We start from the raw sequence: 22,633 nt of genomic DNA on the forward strand, positions 1-22,633 counted from the left end.
AACCATCGGCAAGGGGTCGAGAGGCAGAAGCGCCCCCGGGCCCCTGGGGGCCCCTGGCGGGCGGGCCCCGGGACGCCTTCCCCCTCTCAGCATGGCCGGACCTCACGGAGGTCTGTGCCTGATCAAACTCGGAGGTCTGTGCCTGATCAAACTCGGAGAAAAAGGACCATCAGCAAGGGGCTGAGAGGCAGGAGCATCCCCGGGCCCCTGGGGGCCCCTGGCGGTCGGGCCCCGGGATGCCTTCCCCCTCTCAGCATGGCCAGACCTTATGGAAGTCTGCCTGATCAAACTCGGAGAAAAACGACCATCGAACTCGGAGAAAAACAACCATCGGCAAGGGGCCAAGAGGCAGAAGCGCCCCCGGGCCCCTGGGGGACCCTGGCGGGCGGGCCCCGGGATGCCTTCCCCCTCTCAGCATGGCCGGACCTCACGGAGGTCTGTGCCTGATCAAACTCGGAGGTAAAGGACCATCAGCAAGGGGCTGAGAGGCAGGAGCATCCCCGGGCCCCTGGGGGCCCCTGGCAGGCGGGCCCCGGGACGCCTTCCCCCTCTCAGCATGGCCGGACCTCACGGAGGTCTGTGCCTGATCAAACTCGGAGGTCTGTGCCTGATCAAACTCGGAGAAAAAGGACCATCAGCAAGGGGCTGAGAGGCAGGAGCATCCCCGGGCCCCTGGGGGCCCCTGGCGGTCGGGCCCCGGGATGCCTTCCCCCTCTCAGCATGGCCAGACCTTATGGAAGTCTGCCTGATCAAACTCGGAGAAAAACGACCATCGAACTCGGAGAAAAACAACCATCGGCAAGGGGCCGAGAGGCAGAAGCGCCCCCGGGCCCCTGGGGGCCCCTGGCGGGCGGGCCCCGGGACGCCTTCCCCCTCTCAGCATGGCCGGACCTCACGGAGGTCTGTGCCTGATCAAACTCGGAGGTCTGTGCCTGATCAAACTCGGAGAAAAAGGACCATCAGCAAGGGGCTGAGAGGCAGGAGCATCCCCGGGCCCCTGGGGGCCCCTGGCGGTCGGGCCCCGGGATGCCTTCCCCCTCTCAGCATGGCCAGACCTTATGGAAGTCTGCCTGATCAAACTCGGAGAAAAACGACCATCGAACTCGGAGAAAAACAACCATCGGCAAGGGGCCGAGAGGCAGAAGCGCCCCCGGGCCCCTGGGGGCCCCTGGCAGGCGGGCCCCGGGACGCCTTCCCCCTCTCAGCATGGCCAGACCTCACGGAGGTCTGTGCCTGATCAAACTCGGAGGTCTGTGCCTGATCAAACTCGGAGAAAAAGGACCATCAGCAAGGGGCTGAGAGGCAGGAGCATCCCCGGGCCCCCTGGCGGTCGGGCCCCGGGATGCCTTCCCCCTCTCAGCATGGCCAGACCTTATGGAAGTCTGCCTGATCAAACTCGGAGAAAAACGACCATCGAACTCGGAGAAAAACAACCATCGGCAAGGGGCTGAGAGGCAGAAGCGTCCCCGGGCCCCTGGGGGCCCCTGGCGGGCGGGCCCCGGGACGCCTTCCCCCTCTCAGCATGGCCGGACCTCATGGAGGTCTGTGCCTGATCAAACTCGGAGGTCTGTGCCTGATCAAACTAGGAGAAAAAGGACCATCAGCAAGGGGCTGAGAGGCAGGAGCGTCCCCGGGCCCCTGGGGGCCACTGGCAGGCGGACCCCGGGACACCATCCCCCTCAAACTCGGAGGAAAAGGACCATCGGCAAGGGGCTGAAAGGCAGGAGTGTCCCCAGGACCCTGGGGGCCCCAGCGGGCAGGCCCCAGGGCTGCCTTCCCCTGATTCAGAATCTCTGGAGGGCTGACTGACCCTCTCCCTAGTAATCCGGAGGAACATTACCCCCCTTTCTTTTAATCCGTGCACCCGAGGGGACATAGGGGACCCAAGGCACGAACGAGCCCGACCTCCTGGAGCCCTGGCTGGGATCCGGGAGGCGAATGGCACCTCATCGGGACTTCCAGGGAAGTTCGGTCATCTGGTCGCCCTATAGGAAAGCATAGCAGGCGACCAGATGGCCGAGGGGATCCGATGGCCGGGCACGAAAGAGGACACCCTGTGCCCCAACGAAGGAGTCAGCGTGCTCCGCGGCATGGCCGACCGGAGGCCCAGGGCCCCAGCTGGGCCCCAGCCATGGAGGCTCCCAGGGGCCCCGACAGGCCCTCCGACCCGGGGCCCCCAGGCACTTTGACAAGCAGGGGAGGCCTGCCCGGGCACAACGGAACCCCGACCCGGGCCCGGGCCCTTGGCAGTGCAGCAGGCCGGGGGACAGGGCCCAGGGCCCGAGCCCCCGACTCGGGGCCCGCCGTGGCCCTTGGATCCAGCCGGGGCTCCCAGGCCTGGAGGCGCAGGGGAAGCCTTCCCCGGGCCTGCCGGACACCGTCCCGGGCACCGTCCCGGGCACCCTGCCGCGTGGCAGGACCCAGGACAGAGCCCCGGGTGGGGAGGCCACAGTCCCAGGGGCCCTCAAGGGCCCCGGACGGAGATCCTGAACCCGGTCAAGCACGGGGAGGCTCCCCGGGCACCACGGAACCCCGTCCCGGGCTTTTGGCAGTGTGGCAGGCCGGGGGACAGGGCCAAGGGCCCTAGCACCCGACCCGGGGCCCGGCGCGGCCACTGGACCCAGCTGTGGCTCCCAGGGCCCGGGGGCGCAGGGGAAGCCTTCCCCGGGCCCTCTGCACCCCGTCCCAGGCACCCGGGCCACGCTGCAGTCCCAGGGACGGACCCAGGTCTGGGGCGGCATCCTGGCCCGCCTATCTGCCGGCTGATGACCGCTAGGCCGACAAGGGTCCCAGAGGACCTTGTCCCTAGTAATCCGGAGGAAGGCTACCCCTCTTTCTGGGAACAAGTGCGCACCGCAAGGCTCGGGGGACCCTAGGCGCGAACGTGCCCGACCTCCTGGAGCCCTGGCTGGGATCTGGGAGGCGAAAGGCACCTCATCGGGACTTCCAGGGGAACCCGTCCATCTGGTCGCCCCATAGGAAAGCATTGGGCGAGACCAGATGGCCGAGGCGAGAGGGGCAACCAGATGACCGGGACCGAAATGACACCAGTCTGCCTGCCTGCCCCGAGCCTCCGCGGGAGGGTTCCCGTCTGCCCTTCCAGGGCTGCAGGGCTCCAGGGCTCCAGGGCTCCAGGGCTCCAGGGCTCCAGGGCTCCAGGGCTCCAGGGCTCCAGGGCTGCAGGGCTCGGGAGCTGCGGGGCTCCGGGGTTGCAGGGTTGCTGGGCCCAGTACCCATGGAGCCCTTCCCGGGTACTTTCCCACGCCGCTGGCCGGAGGAGGGAGCCCTGGACGCCTGGGAGGTGTTGCCCGGGAACACAGCCCATCTGGTCCCCGGCAGGGATCCGCCAGCCCAAGAGGGGTCACAGAGTACCTTGTCCCTAGTAATCCGGAGGAAGGCTACCCCTCTTTCTGGGAACAAGTGCGCACCGCAAGGCTCGGGGGACCCTAGGCGCGAACGTGCCCGACCTCCTGGAGCCCTGGCTGGGATCTGGGAGGCGAATGGCACCTCATCGGGACTTCCAGGGAAGCCCGGCCATCTGGTTGCCCCGTAGGAAAGCATGGCGGACGACCAGATGGCCGAGGGGAGAGGGGCGACCAGATGCCCGGGACCAAAATGATGCCAATCTGCCTGCCCCGAGCCTCCGCGGGAGGGCTCCGGGGGCTGCAGGGCTCCAGGGCTACAGGGCTCCAGGGAACCAGGGCTCGGGGGCTCGGGGGCTGCAGGACTCCAGGGCTCGGGGGCTGCAGGGCTCCGGGGTTGCAGGGCCCAGGACCCATGGAGCCCTTCCGGGGTACTTTCCCACGCCGCGGGCCGGAGGAGGGAGCCCCGGACGCCTGGGAGGTGTTGCCCGGGAACACAGCCCATCTGGTCCCTGGCAGTGCACCGCTATCCTGGGAGGGTGTCCGGGCATACCATTGTCCCTAGTAATCCGGAGGAAAATTACCCCCCTTTCTTGTAATCTGTGCACTAAAGGTGACAGAGGGGACCCAGGGCGCAAACGTGCCCTACCTCCTGGAGCCCTGCCTGGGATCCGGGAGGCAAATGGCACCTCATCGGGACTTCCAGGGAAGCCCGGCCATCTGGTCGCCCTATAGGAAAGCATTGGTCGCGACCAGATGGCCGAGGCGAGAGGGGCGACCAGATGGCCGGGACCGAAATGACGCCAATCTGCCGGCTCCGAGCCTCTGCGGGGGGGCTCCAGCCTGCCCTTGCAGGGCTCCGGGCATGCGGGGCTCCGGGACTGCAGGGCTCCGGGGCTGCAGGGCTGCAGGGCTGCAGGGCTCTGGGGCTCCGGGGCTCCAGGGCTCGGGGACTGCAGGGCTCGGGCTGCAGGGCTCCGGGGCTCCGGGGCTCCGGGGCTCTGGGGCTCCGGGGCTCCAGGGCTCGGGGACTGCAGGGCTCGGGCTGCAGGGCTGCAGGGCTCCGTGGCTGCAGGGCTCCCGGGCTCCAACCAGGCCGGGGAGATCAGGGAGTCTGCCCAGGCACGAGGGACCCCTGTCCAGGGCACACGGACCCCCAGGACGCGCCCCCGTTTTCCACATTTTTTTTTTTTTCCACTACGCGTAGTGTGCGTAGTGGCACTACGCCCAGCCCTAGAAAAGATACAACCTTAGAAATAGGGATAACATAAAGAAACCTGATAGATATCAAGATTTTGATACACGTCCCTCTCAATCTTTTCAGACTTCCTCGCAGAAATCGGAAAGAAGAGGACGATCGGAACCCAGGGAAGGGCACGTCAAGTCCAAAGACCAGGAACCTGCTCATCCAAATAAAAAATTACAGTTTCCAAAGAAGAAGGTAGCCAGTATTAAAGTATTCAACAATGCCGAGAATACTGAGGACACAGCTGAAAAACGGAGAGTGGGCTCAGACAATGCTAGACAGCGCAGCAGAAGTGAGCATAGCACGCAAAGTCCTTATGAATCATCTGGAGACAGTGGACACGAATGAATACATTCAAGTGGAAACTGCAGACACCAGAGTTAGCAAACCTCACAAAATATATGAAATAACTTTACGTATAGAAGGGGATAAGACTAGAAAAATAAGGGGCCTTTTTTGGGATAATCTCTCCAAGGGCTATGACATCCTTCTAGCTGAAAAAGATTGGCCACCAGAGTTTGTCAGGGAGTGCCCACATGGCGAAGAAATAATTATGCCTGCCTTCTCAAATCATATTCCAATTCATAAAAAATATACACTTGCAAGAAAGTGGGCAGTAGCTCAAGCTCCTGCTTTATATAAAAATCATGTGGGATGGGATGAGGAATCTCCTCCACACAAAATCCAGTTAAAATCACAACCTACTGCACAAAGGCAGTATCCAATCAAGCAAGAAGCAAAAAAACAGGTAAAAGAAATTCTAGATCAACTAGAATACCAGGGGGTGATTGAAACTTGCACCTCACAAATGAACAACCCTTTGTTTCCTGTCTCCAAACCAGACAATTCATATTGTCTAGTTTTGGATTACAGACACCTTAACTCATGTTGCAAAACTTTTGCAGTACAAAACTCGCATAGTGCTGCACTAATGAATAACATAGTGCGCAAAAAATATAAAACAACATTAGACATCTCTAATGGATTCTTTTGTCAAAATATAGCACCAGAGAGCAGATACTTGTCAGCGTTCTCAATAAATGGCGCTCAAAAAGAATTCTGTTGGTTACCCCAGGGGTACAAGAACAGCCCAGGATTATTCTCAGCGAGAGTAACAGAGTTACTACAAACATATGATGACGAAGCATTATCTTATGTCGATGACATATACCTAACAGATGATGACTTGGATACTCACTTGAAGAGAGTGAACACCATAATACTTGGGTTCGCAGCAGAGGGTTACAAATTCAACTTTAAAAAATCTAGAATTGCCCATCTAACAGTCCTGTTCTTAGGATATGAATTATCAAGTGAAGGCAAAAGCCTGGCTGACGATTTCCTAGAGAAATATGCCGTACTCCAAGCACCTAGAACACTAAAAAACCTACAGTCAATTCTAGGTTTCCTAAATTTCGGAAGAACATACATTGCAAATTACGCAGAAAGGGTCAAACCCCTTTATGATCTAATAAAACCAGATTTTAAAAAAACCAATTGGACTCAAATACACACAGAAATTCTGAGATCCTTACAAACAGATATGTTAATTAAAACAAAATTAGAAACACGTGATAACACACGCAACCTTGTGATTCGAGTCATCCCAGGAAGATGCGGATTCACATACCTGACCTCTAACGAGGGAGAAAAGGTACCAATTGCATTCAAATCACACTTGTACACAGAAGCTGAAAAGAAATTCAGCATTAAAGAAAACATTGTTCATGCAGTTCAAACCACAATAGCTAGAGAAAAAGATAAAGCTGACGGTAGACACATCACAGTCAGAACAGCAGAATCAGCATTTGAGGCATTAACAACCCCGTGTAATTTACCAACAACAGCATTGAATCCGGAATGGATACAATGGGTGAATTCCATTACAATGGACAAAGTAAAATACTACTTTGATCCAGAACTAGAGGAACTAAAATATCTAGAATATGAAAGAATATTCCCTCTGCCAATCGACATTCTGCCATTACGACAGTACGCTTGTGTAATCTATACAGACGGACATGCTCAACCATCCGTTTGGGGAGAACAAGCATACAACCCCACATGTGAGATTACAAAAGAAGTGTGGCCCGGAGGTATACTAAGACCTCTATTAACAAAAACACACTCAGTAGAAACTAATTCAGAACAACAGACTGAAATAATAGCATTGAAAATGGCGCTAGATAATGCAGATCGCGAATTCCCGACACTGATAGTGTCCGATTCGTATTACTGCGTCAAATCATATAACAGCGATTTACAGAAATGGATTCAAAACGGTTACAAAGATGACACAGGTGCAACAATAAAGCAAAAACTGCTTTGGGAACAAATAGTTCTGTTAAAAAAAGAACTACCAAAGACTCACGTGATACACTCACTGAGTCATCAGCGTGATGGCGTTCACGTTGCAGGGAATTCATTGGCTGAGAAAGCCACAGCGGTAGCAACTGAATCGGCTTCCGTAGCTAGAAAAAAGCATGTAGTAAAATACATTGACAGTGAAACAATGCTGGCGGTGAAAACGTCATCAAAAGGCGACTGCTCAGCGTTACCGATCAGTTACCCACTCAAATATACATACATAATCGATGCGAACTCCGTTCCTTTTGCTCGAATCCCTGGAGTGGGGGATAGAGTGATTCCAAACATGGACAGGAGAGGCTTGTTAATAGCAGACGCACATATGGGTGAGGGTCTCAGACACCTCAAACTAAAAGATTCTCTGGAAGAATTAAAATCAGTATACTGGTGGCCAGGCATGAGCCTGCATCATACCATTTTTGTAAAAAACTGCCCAAACTGTAACAGAAATCGCAGTGGTGAAAGAAACGGTATATTACCTTGGAGTTTCACACCAGAAAGGATCAACAATAAAAAATAAATCCCAATATGAAAAATGCGTCGTATTAACATACAGAGACTAGTTTTCACTTATAATGTAGACCCCAACTTTTGGCTGACGCCAGAACTGTTATATCAAGATTTGCAAGTCTATAATGGCATATACGCTAGAAGCATGCTACGTACTGACCAATATCTTTCCATTTGCCTCTTGGGTATGTGAGGAGTGCTTGGCCAGAATGAGCATTGCATTTGCGGGAATCTTCTCACTTCCTTCCTGAGGGATACGGGATGGTGTAAAGAAAAAACCAAAGGCAGAGAGCGATCTATAACAGCAAAGGTATTAGGTTCGGGAGCTGGGTGGGTCAAACATCTAATAAGTGTCCAACGTAGTCTAAACAACTTGCCAAGAAATTCTCTGAAGGGATTCAGTCCGTACGAATTATTGTTTGGGACTAGGATGTTAGTCTTAGATCTTGACAGTCAGACTTCAGTGGTGAAAGAAAAAAGCTTTGATATCAAAGATCGTTTGGCTATTTTGCAGGACTTAAACGAAACAAGAAAAGACCTGAGCAACATAAAGTTGAAACAACAGCCAATAACCACTGAAGAAACACCGCCTGTCCCAGCAAGACCTGTCTGGATTCCAAAAATCGGGGATCTAGTCAGAGAAAAGATCGCGGTAAAGAAGGAATTTGGGCCTTCTTACAGAAAAGCAGTTCCTGTCTTGTCCATCAACGGGACAAGATCAGTTGTACTACCGCCGCTTGCTGGTAAAAAGGAGAACCGAGTTGTATCCATCGACCTGGTAAAACCACAATCATGTGGCCGATAACAAACAGTAGGCCAAGTGGACTCCCGATAAGTAGTAGAACACCGAGGTTTGCTACAAGTACAGAGGTGCTAACTAAAAGGCTAATCACATTCGAAACACCTACAGAAGAACAACAAGGACTATGCAACAATGCAATGGAACTCACACCTCTGAAAACCCAAATAAAAACGTTTAGTAGAGACACACCAACCTACAATGAAGTAACAGAAGAAACAGTAATCCTGAAACAATTGGAACAATTGATAGAACAGCATCCGGCTACTTCATAAACTTCAATGATTCCTCTGAAGACCTCAGTGAATCAAAGACACAACCATCAACGAAAACCCTTAAAGACAAAGCTAAGGAACTTTTGAAACAGCTGAAAGAAACCTATCTGATTTCTCCATGGATTGAATTTTGGGTGTCCTTTGGTGTATTTATCCTCATACTTTGGCTCATCATGGTACTAAAGAGGTGTGGCGCCGCGGCCAGGGCGACTGACGCTGGAATCTGGGGACCACGGTTCGATCCCCGGCTCCGGCGGCAGGTTAGCCCAGCACCATGTGACTCTGGGCAATAGCTCGCTTAATCTTCCCGACGGCCCCCCAGCGCCTAGAGACCCTTAAGGGTGATTGTGCGCTTTACAAATGTGGACTTTACTTTACTTTTTACTATGCTTGGGACGCTTCATTGAGGGAAAATATGCAAAAATGTACACAGCAAGCCAGAAAATCAACTTGATCCTCAAGCCACACACGTCTTCACACGTCGAGAAAAGAGAACTTTCTTCAGTCAACTTCACAGCCAATCCTATACAGGGTGGGGTAGCATGGGACAATACTGACTATGAAATTTATGGTCCGGTTGAAATCCTCAAATATCCACACCAAATCAAGATCTCGTTGAGTGACTTTGTAAAACCAAACTCATTTGCTGATGATTGGGACTTTGAAAGTATTAATGACATGATGTCTGACCTAGTGATGTCTGCTAAATTTACCAAACATGATTATTTGCAGGGTTCGTCTAATTATGATAGTATGTACTGCTACAACCACTATGGTAACCATTTTCTACATAAATCTGCACAACCTAGAAATGTTTTAAATTATAATCAATGGGAACATTGTGCAACCCCTCCAAAAGGAAGCTCAAGAACCGTTTATGACAAATATTCTTATTTTTCAGGGTTCAATACAAGTAAAGCTGAAACATTTTATTTTAAATCGTCAAATAAGACAGGAACAAAAACCATGCTTACAAACACAAAATTGATATATTCGGACTCATTTTTTGAACAGATGAATACATTTGGTTTTGATTATTGGGACAAAAATGTGGAAGTAAAAAGTGTTTGGGGTACAAGAGAATGGCAAGTTCAGGGTATAGAATCATTGTTTAGAGCCTGCATGATCCCAGAACAAATTATATTCTTGAATGACACTATTCAACAAACTACCTGTCTTGGATTAGCCAAAATCAAAGACTTAAATAAACCGTCTATTCCAAAACCAACAATGAACAGCAATAACTCTGCAGATGAAGAGATAGACGTAAACTATGTATTAAACCAAAACAGAACAAATCCTGATTGGAAACAATGGTTAATCTGGCCCACAGATACTAATAACTGTCAAGACAGATTCCTGAACAAAACACAGGGGTTCACATTGACCAGGCCAGACCCTAGATATTCCCAAAGACAACACCCAGGGATAATCACCACCTACAGTGTGGGCAAACTCTGCCTTCAATGGCTACAAACTTCCACACTGACAGAAATTAAGCAACACCTGACTTTACTTACTGATGGTGCTGACTTGCGTGATTTCGTTATGGGACCGCGCAAACAGCGTCAAAAACGCTTCATAGCAGCCTCTATATATGCAGCTTACAACGAGGCCTGGAAGATAACTCAAATTGAGACAGCAGAAGGTATACGGGAAATTGACCGTATTAATTTGGAAAAATCGCTTTCTGTAGTGGACAATGGGTTAATGACTCTGTCCTCCAGAATTTTTTCATTGGACAGTATTGTGTCTTCAGCAATCGACATAATATCGCAAGACTTACTGTTGTTACAACACGGTCAGTCGCAATTGCGTTCTATTATACAGCTTGGATGGACGTTACAAAATCTGCGTTCAGGCTATGTGCCTTGGCGTTTAATCAACACAACGTCACTATTCAATATCTTTAACCTTACTGATAAACAAATCAGTATGGCACAGAAGGGTGCTGATTATACAATCCTGAGCATTGAGAAACTCGAGAGATTACCATTGACAATGTCAGAACGACCTGTCATTGAATGGATAATACATGGGATAATTAATATTCCGATATCTACTTTCAGGTTTCAATGCTGCCAAAAATATATACAGGCTGGCATGTACGAAAAATTGGGAAAAGGGTACATTAAGTCAACATGGAACTTGCCCTATTCACATGCATGTGTCAGTAATAAAGGCCAGAAAGTGTTCCTTAGTGGCAATAATTGTGCAATGTCACTAAGCGGTACACTTCTGTGTAATGGAATTAGTTTGCATGGAGCCTGTGAAGGGAACTCAAATAACCTTTCATATCACCAGCTAGGCACACCTGCAACACAGATAGAACCATTCTTTAAAAGACTCTATAACGGGAGTTACATCCTAATTGTGGATCGCAGATGTTGTAGTCTACTGCCCGGGGTTCCTTATCTCGTAAGTACAACTGCGAAGGTCATGTCCTGTGGACGCTTATTGTTCCCCAGCTCCTTTCCAGACAGGGAGGCAAGGACATGGCCTAACTTGAAAATTACTTCTATTCGAATTGATACTTTAAGCAGAATGAAAACAGTGCTTCTTCAGACGCCAACCAGGCTCACGTCATCAAAAGAAACGTATGATCTCCTAGTCGCAAGGACGACTGCAGAGATTCACTCATTGTTATCAACTAATTCCCCCATACATTTCGCAGAAATCCTGAATGAAATCTTAAATATTTCTGATACCAGTGGAGTCTCAAATGTATTTAAGACATTGTTTTCAGGAGCATTAACACCATCCAAAGCCATACTGGGTATTTTTCCAGACCTCGTCCATTTTGGGACTAATTGCAGGAATCCTATTCTTAGTCCTTATATTTCGTTATGGCAAACCATGTCACAGACAAAACACCTGCGACAAGGGAAGAAACAATCCGAGCCATTGGATACCGGGACCGGATATAAAAAATCCTGGGACTAACCCGGCTTAGAGACCTGAACATGACTTGGTTTCTTTCATTTCGACCGATATGGCAAAGATGTGTTTTACCTGTATTAAGGTGCATGCTGTGCGGAGAAGAATGCGTGTTGGACACCTGTCTGACGCTACAATCGGATGCGCCAATGGATGCAGAAACATTGTTGGGTCCGGTAACGGCTCATGCATTGTGCTGCCCTCAACGGCTGCCAATCCTGATGACGGCATTCGTGGAAACTTCACCACTACGATTAACGGGTAGTGAAGATCAAGATGAAAGCAGCATCAATCAGGTACAACCTTCTGTCAGCAATACTACTCAAAACGTCAATGGAGACACTCATGCACATGAATGCATGGTTACATCTTTTTCCGAGTTAGTGGAACTCTCACAGGAAGCTGTTGACAGCTTTTTCAGCAGTCTCAATGATATGATGTTCTCACCAGAGCAGAAATAACGACTCTTGAACAAGCTAGCACACGGCGTTCCCGACACCTTGAATTTGGCCTTCAACTTTAATAATAAAGTAGCAAGATCAACTTTTTCCTCCAGTCCACGGACAGCAATTTTTTAGCAGCCCCAAAATATTTTTTTATTATTATAATTTTTTCGGGACACTTATCTTCTGCTTAAAGTAAGAACTATTCTTAGAGAACTAATTTCTGTTTTTAGAAACTTCATAGACATTAGCTGCCCGCTGATATGTTCATAAATATTTTTGAACAGTGATGAAGTGGTCTCGAACTTTTCTTCTGTATTAAGAGCCATTTCATGTGTAATTCTCATATTCAATTACTAATAATGTATACATATGCGTGATTAATTTAGCATTATTCTACTGCTTAAGTGCATATAGTACATGTGACTATTTTTTTCCCGTATATTACATAATTTCGAAATGCATTATGTGTATTTTGGGGTGGTAAGGTATACACGGTACTCTACAGTATGTTTTACTATGCCTAGATTCGTAAATATGGCCATAGTTAGCGTGGAGTGGGTGTGATGTATTCCTATAGGTTCTGTATATATCCCCCTATTCCTGACCCTATTCTGGTTAACAAATTAACTAGCAGCCATCCCATGATGCAGAAACCGTTATCTGATTAAGCCAGACGACGGCACAGGAGCGCGTTATCTGATTAGGTCATAACGCTTGCCATCTAATTAGGCAAGCAATATTCCTACAGCCCCTGATAAGGCATACGGAGTTCTCAAAACAAATCAAACCTATGACAACCTGGGAAAATCCCTGCGGCCATTGTTTTGATTTCTCAAAGAACTTCAGTAAAAGAATGTGCTAACGACCAGCTCGTATGACATCCTTATTGACGTATCTATGTCCATCCTTACGTCAATCTCGGCACCTTACAGGTATAAATATTACCGACATTGCCTTAAGCAAACACACGCGGTGGTGATGACATCGGAGCAGCGAGACTTGCCGAAGCCCAGCAGAGAGCGAAGCCCACTGGCGCTGCCCCGCCTTCCTGACGCGCTGAGAACGAGACGCTGCCTTTCTCCTGCCGAGAAATCCAGCCCCGGCGCGTCCGAGTAGCCCTTGCAGGCAGCTTGGAATATCGAGACCACAGACGAGAGATACCATCCCTCAACCATCCTAGATCTCAGGCACAGAACTGAATAACCCCTTGCAGAGAATTCTTGAGTCAGTCACTTGGCAAAAACAAACTTAACTCAAACTGCTACTTTCTACTCCAACCCACGTATTAGGCTTAGGTCAGGTACACCGGGGTAGGCGTGGTTAGAAGCACCAGTTGAGTACGATTAGTTAAATGTATATGTGTATGTATATATTCTATCCATTTTAAATAGTATATGGCTTAGAAACCATATCAATGCTTTTACAGTATTATTTTATAATTCTGCTTTTATTGTATGCACTTTACTTAACCATAAGTATTGCAATAATATCGATTCATTTCTCTTGTACGAGAAAAGAGACTGATCAATAAATAACATCTTTTATTGAACACGCCCGTCTCTTCCTTTTCTCTACAATCTGGTGAAACTAAGAATGCACGTACTGACTGAGTAAAATAAGTTGTCTTTTGTTTTCACACGACTCTAGAGATATACTCTTGATTAGGGGAGAGCAAAGTTGTCATGTTCTATGGTTGTCAGAAACTAAATCCCTTCTTGTCTATCCAGGGAGGTTCAACTCCTCCTTGCCTATTCGAGAAAGTTTCTAGTGAACTCTGAGCTAGCTGGCAAACCCAAAATTTTAAGTCTAATATCGACAGTAGAAGACCTAGTTAACGTCTGGTCTAGGTCTATACTATTGGAGGTATTATTCCAATGCGCAGAGCCTATTGGGATAATAGGAACTACACTACATAACATTACCTCAAAAGGGATTTGATTATCACCAGGGGAAAAGTTAGTCTATTAACAAACTACTTCTGATGGTCCATGCCCACCCCAGAAATTTTGCCACAGCTACATATACAGTCATATTTGTACAGGCACATATTATTCTAACTGCAGCCAGGCCGCTATCCGTGCCCAGCAACCTGCACATTGGGCGTAGCCATGTTCGTCGTGGGGCCGCATTCGCTGGGCATTCAAATAATAAGTGACCAACAGTTTCTGAAAGCGCCGGGCATGCTGGACAGCCGACTTTGTCTCCCCTAGACCACTTGCTAGTAAAAGCCCTAACAGGTAAGCTACCAATTCTCAGTTGGAAATAAAGTTTGCGATCTAAGGGTTTTGAGATAACATCCCAGAAGTCTTCCAGGTGCGGTCCCTCCTTAAAGTCCATAAACGCACCGGTCAATGAACAAGGAGCTGTGGTCCTGAAGATCTTAGCAGCCACAAGTTTCCAATACTGGTTCTTTAAAAACTTCTTGGGTGGGAACCTTGCATTTGTTGGGTCTTCCCACAAGTCTTGTAAGCCCAGATCAATCAGAACACCCCTGATGTGTACTAACCACTTGATTCCATGAGAATTGCCACATCTAGTTATATCTATCAGTCCCCTTCTGTAAGTCTCTAATTCTGGGGTTGTCCAGAGCCGCCTCCAATATAAAATTGGACGCAAAGAGGCAATAAGGGCTATTGGGGACAAACCCAGGTCATAGAGAAGGGGATTCAGGGGAGTACTCTGTGGTAGTTTTATCAGATTCCTAAGAAATACATTTTCTGAAGCTGACATCCCCCGTAAGTTCTCAGATCCCCAAACTTCTACCCCGTATAAAGTGGAACTAACCACTTTTCCATTGTAAACCGCTAATACGGGAGCTATTGGTTTAGTGAGGGACCTGGAATGCTCCAGACTCAGGGCACCAGAGAGTTGGCGATGTTTCAGAATAGGCAGCTCAATCTGCTGTTTCCATCTCAAGTCATGCTGGATACAGACGCCCAAATAGCTGAAAGCCTGGACCCTTTCTAGGGGACGCCTGTTCATAGTCATAGTAGCCTTAGAGGGTTTTGGGGCACTAAAAGTCATAAACTTAGATTTTGCTACATTGACTTCCAAACCCCGAGCGGAGCAGAAATCTTCAAAAAGCACCAAGGCCTTCTGCAACCCGCTTGGGGTTTTTGCTACTAAAAGACAATCATCGGCGAACATTAAAATAGGAACTTTTGCTCCAGCTAGGATAGGGGCATCAATGTTGGAATCAATTAGCATTTTGGCCACATCATTAATGTATAAAGAAAATAACGTTGGCGCCAGGACGCAGCCCTGGCGAACTCCAGTTTCCACTGGGAACTGGGGCGTAACACTGCCAGGCCCGCCCCACCTAATCTGTGCGTAGTTTTGTTCATGGAGTTTTTTCAGAAGCATAAGAAGGGGCCCAGGCAGACCCATGTCATTGAGGACTTTCCACAGGGTAGCGCGCGGAACCAGATCGAATGCCGCTCTTAAATCTATGAACGCTACGTACAGGCTACCATGCCCGATCAGCACAGTCTTCAAGTGCAACATCGTAAAATGTAGCACCTGGTCGACCGTGCTAACTGAGGTCCTAAAGCCTGCCTGTAGATGGGATAAGATGTTGTTGTCCCGCTCCCACTCCAGTACTTTATTTAAAATCAGCCTGCCAAAAAATTTTGGGGAGGTGTCAATCAGGCTGATTGGACGATAATTTCCTGGCTGCGACTTGTCCCCTTTTTTTATACACGGGTATAATTTCGGCCCCATTCCAGGAGCAAGGTATAGGGGCTCCTCTGGCAATCATGTTAGCTAAAAGGAGTATGTAGGAACCCCAGGAGTTTTTGTCCTGTAAAAATAGGTCCGCGGGGATGCCATCGATACCTGGCGCTCTGCCAGGAACAACTAGATCTAAGGCACAGTAAACATCTTTTAGGGTAAACATATCCTCAGCGATTAGAATGGTGGGAGTCTCTATGATTAATTCTGAGCCCTTACCCCTCGCATATTGTGGCTGAAAGTAGGCTACCCATTTATCTTTGGGAACCCAGTCCTGTGGCTCATCTGGGTTTCCCTCCACCCCCCACCTATACACATTCCAAAATCTCTGCGAGTCTTTGTTGGAACCTGCCTCCTTTGAGTCATTCCACCTAGTCTCATCCCAGTTGCGTTTAGCTCTAAAGACAGTATTTTTATACATGGATCTGGCCATCCGAATATTCTCGCTTGACTCACTTTTAATGGCTCTACCCAGGTCCAGACGGGCCTGCCTACATTCCCCCGAATACCAACGAGGTGGCTCAGGTATACGTGGACCTTTTTTAGTACAAGCCTTGACGAAAAGGCTTTTCAGTTCGCAAAAAAAGGCCTCATGGACCCTTGTTCCTTCCTCTTGAAAAGGAAGGGCATTATCTTTTTCAAGTAGTTCCTCTAAGTCACATGTTGCTTGAGCAAGCTTTCGAGTTATAAAATCAATGTTAATTGGATTAATCGAAACTTTCGACCATCGGACATGATGCATATCATTCGATAGGACAGTATCAGTAATGGGAGTTAGAGACACATCCTTACCATGGTAGTCGGGAGTACTCCAGTAGGAGAGAGTCATGCACAGAGGGTTATGGTCACTCTCTATCCTTTCTATAATTAGCATGTCGCGGAGGAATCTCCATGTCCCCAGGTTGAGTAGAATATAATCTATTCTACTCTCTCTGGTGCCACTTTTGAATGTGATTGCCCCGGATTTATCACCCAGTGATCTTCCATTTGTTGATCTTAGACCATTGTTTAAACAGATAGAATTCATTTGAATCACTATATCTGACCACTTTTTAATTGGTTTGAGCTCAAGTTTAGGTATCCCCCATTCCCTATCTTCATCGTCCGTTATATTCCAGTTATCACATAAAAGAGGTTCAAAAGTAACATTAAAATCTCCCCCCAAAATTAAATTGGAATGGAGATGAGGGGAATGAAGCATCTCTTCCAGGAGTGCAAGTACTAATGACTTTTTCCCAGCAGTACTTCGAGCGTAGACATTGTAGATGTTAATCGGCTCTTGGTTAGGTAACACAAGACTTAGGGCCTGTAGATCCCCATGATTGGAGTGAATGACTTTTACTGTAGCACCAAGGTACTGTCTGATCCAAATTGTTAGGCCACCAGACGGACGACCCTTGCCTCCCTTCTCTGCCGGAATACTGTAATTTAAATACTCAGGAAGGTGTAATGGGTCCAATAGCCAGGTTTCCTGAAATAAACATATATCATGCTGGCTAACAAATGATACCCACTCCGGGGATTCTATTTTTGATTGAAGGCCAGCTATATTCCAGGAAAGAACAGACCCAAATTTACCAGTGGTAGACACAGTACAATCCTGCTTAGTTGACTCTGCGGCCATAGATAGGGGGCAGCCATACATGGCGAATAAGATAGCAAGGATGGCACTTCGGATGGAATAACCAAGTCATTAGTTAGGTCGTGGCCTAAGACTTCATTGTTAATTGAATCGCTGCTCACCCCAATAGAAGCTTTAGACTGGAGTCAATCGTTATGATCCAAGCTCGAGTTTGCCAGAAAATTGCCCTTACCAATTTTTCCTCCTTCAGAAAGCCAACTTTGGGGAGGAGTTGTTCTCATCTGAATCCTTGAATGATCCGGAGAACAGGATCTAAATTCTAGGTTTAGTAATTCTCCGGCTATCATTGGGTTTTTGAAATTTAATTTGATGCAATCATATGCATCACCCTGAGAGATAAGCCTCGCCGCGCTGGAGATGTCCTCCCTGATGACTGACCTACAGCCCCTTACATACCTAATCCAGTGAATTGCTTTATTGGTAAGTGCTTCAGGAGTTTCATGAGCCCTACCAATAGGTAGCTTGGGAAAATTAATCAGGAACACAGGGGGAGATTTACCCAGATAAGAGGTACGTGGCATAACGTTTGGGCATGGTGGAACAGATCTTGGGTACTGTCGGCTAGTCACGGATTGCTTGACAGCCTGACTTGCTCTGTAAACACTTTTACCCCCTAGGTTCCCGGATATCCCACTAGGTAAAGTAATTGGCACTGGACCGGTTCTTTGGGTAACGTTGTTGGCTGTAGTAGCTACGCTCCCTGCCCTGCCCATGTCAGTGGATGTAGGGCTTGGGGTAACAGCAGTGCCCTGAGCGATACGTGGGTTAATCAAGGGGGAGCTTTCCCTAGACATCCTGCTAAATTTGCACTTTTACAATTACAATTAGCAAGGTTGGTTACCGCAGAGCCTTTGCCAAAGCCCGCCCTTATGTTACTTACAGCAGTACTGAGTTGGCCAATCTTGGTTTGCATACTTACGACCAAGTTACACAAATGATTTACAATTTTAAACAGTAGGTTATTGGTTAGTTCAGCTAGCCTGGGTGTCCCCATAATAGTAGCCACATCCAAAATACCTTCTGCTGGGGGTGGACCAGGCACAAGCGCCTCAGACCTGCTTTCAGCATTACAATTTTCAATTTGTGCTAAAACAGTAAACCTGTTACTACAGGGTAAGGCGCTTATATCATCAGAACTGTGTTCAGGAGGTGAAGTGAATTGAGACTGAACTGTAATGGGCTCTCCCCTCTCTACTAAAACCATTTTAGCCCCAGTGATCTGCTTATTGGTGAACATCTCTGGAATAACGGCAACCCCTCGCTTATTACTCTTAACTTCCGGGGCACTCACAATACTACATCCCTCTAAGACTCTCTCCCAATGGTTGGGAGCAGATGTTAACAAGTCTCTACAGTCTTGCACCAGATCGTCAATTCTGTCGATGACACAATTTACTCCCGCATGTGACTGCCGCTTTCTAGGTGGTTTGCACTTCGATCTCTTGGCTTGCTTCCCTCCCTGAGCCATCATGCAACAGAGTCGTTCACATCCTCAGTGGATTTCCTCTTCCCCATTACTGTGGTAGATAGAGCCCACAAATAAGCAGAAGATGGAAAGTAAACAGTACCTTATGATAGAAAATCAAGGGGGGGTGGCCCAGTCCAGTCACCGTCAGGCCCCGGACGGCCACAGATGGCCCGCCCTTTGCCCGGGCTTCGCCCGGCTCGTCCCGCACGCAGTCCCGTGAGGCGGGGATGACGCTGCTGGAAATGCGCCTCCCAGCGCGGTTGAGTGGTGCGCGGCTACCGCGTGGACTGCTGGGGGTTGGAGTCCGCTGAAGCACCTTGTCCCGCTCTCCGCTCGGCGGCCGCACTCTGGTGGAGAGAGTGTGCGGCAGCAGGAGGCAGCGGGAAGCAAGCTGGCGAGGTGGCTCTAGTAAGCAGGGGTCGGAGTGGCAGATGCAAATAGGCTCACGGGCCCCAAGAGGTATGCTGATATTGCAGTATTATCCTTCTACCTGTGTTTGGTACTCGTTTGTAACATGCACAAGTCACTTGTCTCATATAACACACTGTTTGCTACCTCTTACATTTTGTTTGCTTTAGATACTTGCACAAGAGCAACCATTGCCTACGTAACGTTTGTTCTTGTGCTTGAGTGTCTGCCATTTATTGCAGTATTATACCTCTACTTGTACTTTGTACGCTGTTGTAACCTGCACACATGTCACTTTTTTCCTCCTGTAATGCACCGTTTGCTACCTCTTGTGTCTTGTTTGCTCACAATTGTCATTTTTGCCTCATGTAACTTAACGTTTGCTTTTGTAATGTTCTCCTCATGTATCAGTTCTGTTCCTATTGTGCTCTGACACCTTCGGGTAAAGTCCGCGCTATATAAAAACGCATAAAATAAATAAATAAATAGAAAACAATAGAATTGATATACTGTACTGTAAATGGTGCTAGTCCTAGTCCTGGTCCCTAGTACGGATTTATTCTTTTTCTACCGCAAATTTCCATACATCTTTGTAAATCAGGAGAGCATCAAGGGATGCGCACACTTTGTACACGTTTTGCTACACCTTCCCTTGTATACAATTAGCACACTGTCCGCCCCCTGCAACATACCTTTCCCAATTCAACAGCTCTGTGTTTGTCCTTCCCTTGACGTTTATTGGCGGAGCTTGCCAACATTCACATGCCTTCTCATTGCATTATATTGTAATACGTTCTCATTCTCTCTGATAATAAAATCTTGCAACTAGAGACGCCATGCTACCACCTAGTTTGTAGTTCACGAGCTGCTGCACAATCTTAATGAAGGAAAAAGACTTACCCCGTACAGCTAAGAACCCGTCAATAACCCTTTCATCTATCCACGGACTGTCAGCCCTCTTTCAGACCCAGGAACAGCAGTACGTGTTTTGACGCGGACGCCGGCGCACTGACGTCACACGCCGATTCGCTGTTGAAGACTAGTGAGATTCCACGGACCTCGTCTCGAGGCTCCTGGTCCCTAGTACGAATTCCACGATGGCAGGACGACGGACGAACCTCAGGGCAGGAGCCCAGTAGAGTGTGCCTTAAGAGCTTGGAGGAGCGGGCAAGGAGGATGTAGGCGAGGCCCTAGCGCCGTGGTTGTCTCCCAGCAGGCTGGGAAGCTGCTGGTGGGGCTTGCATACACGCCTTCTTTGGTTCAGTGGGCGGGAACGGCAGGGCAGGGCACAGGTGTATTGTGCCTCTACTTTTTATTTATTTATTAGAATTTGTACCCCACATTTTTTATTTAAAAATAGTCAATACCTATATATAAGGCTCGGCAGTTCAGGGACGGGTGGGTGTCTGTTTATTCCATTTTTCTATTCCAAAGTGCATCCTCGGGATGTAGTGAATATTGTTTTCAAATTAGGAAAAATAACTAAAGAAAGAGTGGTCTCAAAGGGACCGGATTGGTTTTATTCACACCCAAACACAGAGTTTGCCAGTGAAGCGATTATTTCTTTGAACAACACTGTTTTACCGGTTGGCAGGGCTTTAAGTGGACCGGGTCCAGTTTTACAAAACAGGCGCTGAGACTGGTTCCTTTCGGGCTCTTAGTTTTTTCCCCTCACTCTAGGAGTGACAAAAAATCTTAACTCGGGTTCGCTATCAGCCATCACCAGCCTTAGATGTAACCTTGGAGAGACTCCTTTGTTATGCATGCTGCTAAGAAGGAACTAATCAAAAGATACGATCACCTCCTAGTGTTCATGAAAGTGCACTCTGGGGGCAGTGGTGAAGGGCAGAGCTCGGGCTCTGCATTTAACAGGTCTGGAGTGATAAAGCTGCAGCATGGGCCTCTGCTAAGTCCCACAAGCTTCTAGACGTTTTTTTCAAGGCCACTATAAATAAAAGTACGCAGTTGACAAAGAGTTATTTAACGTTTCTGATGGAGTGGTATAGTTTCTTCACTGTATCATAATTACAGAATTGAAGTATTTTCAGTATTATTTACCACAAAGTCATTGATACTCCTTGATTTTATGCAGATAACAGCTACTGATAAAGACAGTAGTCTGAGCTTGTTTTAAGTGCATGCCAGTGGTTCTGTTACATATCTGGGTACAATAACAGAAAGAGGCAGCAAAATGCAAGTCAGACAGCAGGGTTTGTTATCTCAAATATTTAAGCCACTCCCTTTTTAGGTTTCGTAACCTGGCGAGGGGCGAAGCCCCTCCCAGATCGAAATCTGTTGTTTTTAATAGTGAGGTTAGGACAGCCTCTGTTTCCAATTGGCTAGCTCCATAAATGGAGGCTAGCCATTGGGAGGCAGAGGCTGTCAATCGCGCTTTCTCTCGAAAACGCGATTCGGGGGCGTTTCTGGTGCTTTTTTTAAGCCCCGCCCCTTTGTCCCGGGCCGCGCTGCGATTGGCTGCTGGCCCGGGACACCCCCGTGACGTCATTCCCGGCCCGCGCTGTGATTGGCTGCCGGCCCGGGACACCCCGTGACGTCAGCCAATCACAGCGCGGCCCGGGACCTGACTTGTTTGTATTTTCTTTTTGACTTACGCAGTTGTCGTACAAAAACTAAAGGATTTGGCACACACAGGAGGTTCCATTTGAAATTCTTATTTCTTATGCAACCTGAACAGGTGAATGCTGTCGTTTAAAGGATTGTGCTGTTTTGTTTTTTCGTTTTGTTTACAGACGCAACTTGAATAATTAAAGCGGGAAAAAAGCACTTGCTTAATTTAGTCGGCGCACATATGCAAAATGACCCTTTAGTTTTCAATGCAAAGCTTCGGGGATGCGTGCAGTATGGCTTGAAACCATTGGCAAAGCCGGTCGGTCCCCGAGGAGAGACTTATTGGTTTTACCGGTGTTTGTTTGGATCACTAATGATGCCGGCTGCAGGGGAGCGTTGTTCGGACGCCCCCCCTACGCTGCTTCCAGGCTTCTCCCACGCAAAGGAGACTGGTCTAGGTCACGTGGGTGAAAGGCCAGGACACTTTGCATCCTGCAATGTTGATCAGCGCTCGGAAGTGCTGCACAGTTCCCGGGTGAAAGACGGGTGTTTTGCGGAAATGTTTAATAGACCACGATTGGCCATTTCAAGGAGACGTACTGTTTTACTCCTACTTCTGTATTTCCGCGATCTTGAAACTGTTGGTGGTGTCCTGCCTTCGAACGATCTTGTTTTAAACCCTCTTATGTAATCCTTTCGTTTTTTATAATGTTGCAAGAACTCGAACATCTCAGGGATTTACTTTTAATTCTGCGCGAAGCAAGCAGGATTGAAGTCATTGCTTTATACACGACCTTCATGACGCAGCCAATCCCTGGCGTACATTGGTTGCACGGAGTGCAGTTGTAAACAGCTTGGTCTTGGGCACAGGAGCCG

The 22,633-nt window shown here is 48.5% G+C and overlaps 1 protein-coding gene across 1 annotated transcript in view; it reads right to left on the bottom strand.

Annotated features, from left to right (window-relative positions):
• Positions 1 to 20,304, bottom strand: part of LOC144763213 (regulator of microtubule dynamics protein 2-like) — a 276,191-nt gene extending 255,887 nt beyond the window's left edge. The window contains exon 1 of the mRNA XM_078648598.1: positions 20,090 to 20,304. The gene's annotated coding sequence lies outside the window, so the exon portion shown is untranslated. The remainder of the gene's footprint in view (positions 1 to 20,089) is intronic.
• Positions 20,305 to 22,633: the final 2,329 nt, after the last annotated feature.

The sequence above is a fragment of the Lissotriton helveticus genome, chromosome 6 (assembly GCF_964261635.1).
Source record: "Lissotriton helveticus chromosome 6, aLisHel1.1, whole genome shotgun sequence".
Classification (NCBI taxonomy): domain Eukaryota; kingdom Metazoa; phylum Chordata; class Amphibia; order Caudata; family Salamandridae; genus Lissotriton; species Lissotriton helveticus.